Here is a 1,581-nt window from a genome sequence, read left to right as displayed (position 1 = left end):
ATTCTAGCCATGACTTAGATTTCATTTCCGCAAAGATAGATGCTGTGGAGAGACGAATGGAAAAGATGACTAAGGATATTCACTCAATACGAATTAGTTGTGAGCAGTGTGGAGGACCACATTTGACAAAAGATTGTCTCAATATTGAATTAACAATGGAACAAAGAGAGAATATTTCATACATAAACCAAAGGCCTGGAAATAATTATCAACCGCCAAGACCGATTTACAATCAAAACCAGAATTATAACCGAAATATTCCATACAACAACCAACAAGGTCCTAGCAATCAACAAGTATCCAATAATACTTACAACTAGCAAAGACCTAATTTTCAAAATAAACCACCACAACAAACCGATGATAAAAAGCCGAATTTAGAAGATATGATGACGAAGCTAGTTGAAACTCAAACGCAGTTTTTCACATCTCAGAAACAAACTAATGAACAAAATGCTCAAGCATTTAGAAATCAACAAGCTTCTATTCAAAATCTGGAACAAGAAGTAAGTAACCTAGCAAGGTTAATAGGTGAAAGAAAACCGGGAAGTCTACCTAGTGATACAAATGCTAACCCCCGGAATGAAACAGCTAAAGCTATTACCACAAGAAGTGGTACAACACTTAAACCACCTGAAATACCTGTAACTTCTGATGAAGCTATTCCTACTCCACAAGAACCACAACCTGATCAAGATAAGGAAAAAGAACCGGTAGTTGAAAAGGTTAATGAAGATAACACAGTTAAGGCTAAACCTTATGTTAAACCATACCAACCACCACTTCCTTACCCGAGTAAAATGAAGAAAGAGAAACTTGAAGCCGAGCAATCCAAATTTTTGGATATGTTTAAACAGATAAATGTAAATCTTCCTTTCATTGATGTGATTTCAGGAATGCCTAGATATGCTAAATTCTTGAAAGATCTAATCTCAAATAGAAAAAAAATGGAAGAACTCTCGGCTGTTACTATGAATGCTAATTGTTCAGCAGTGCTGTTGAATAAGATACCAGAAAAATTATCTGATCCAGGAAGTTTCACAATTCCATGTTTTCTGGGTAGTCTTAGTTCAATAGAAGCATTGGCAGACTTAGGTGCTAGTATAAATCTAATGCCGTATTCACTATACACTAAACTAGACCTTGGAGAATTGAAACCAACTAGAATAAGCATACAACTAGCCGATAGATCAATAAAATATCCTAGAGGGATAATGGAGAACATGCTAGTTAAAGTTGGTAGTTTAGTATTTCCAGTAGATTTTGTTGTTTTGGACATGGAAGAAGATTCTCAAGTTCCTCTCATATTAGGAAGACCATTCTTAAACACGGCTAAAGCAATGATAGACGTGTTCGGTAAGAAACTGACCCTAAGTATAGAGGATGAGAGTGTTACCTTTTCAGTTGATAGAGCAATGCAACAACCACAATTTGCAGATGATACATGTTATTATATTCAAACTATAGATGCACATGCAGAATTATTAGAAGAATTTCCAGAATTACAAGGAACAGGAGAATGTTCTTTAGGAGAAGGTAATGAACTAATTGATGAAGCTGAAATGTTAGCTACACTTATAG

The sequence above is a fragment of the Rutidosis leptorrhynchoides genome, chromosome 5 (assembly GCF_046630445.1).
Source record: "Rutidosis leptorrhynchoides isolate AG116_Rl617_1_P2 chromosome 5, CSIRO_AGI_Rlap_v1, whole genome shotgun sequence".
Classification (NCBI taxonomy): Eukaryota; Viridiplantae; Streptophyta; class Magnoliopsida; order Asterales; family Asteraceae; genus Rutidosis; species Rutidosis leptorrhynchoides.
Note: the sequence above shows the minus strand (reverse complement) of the source record.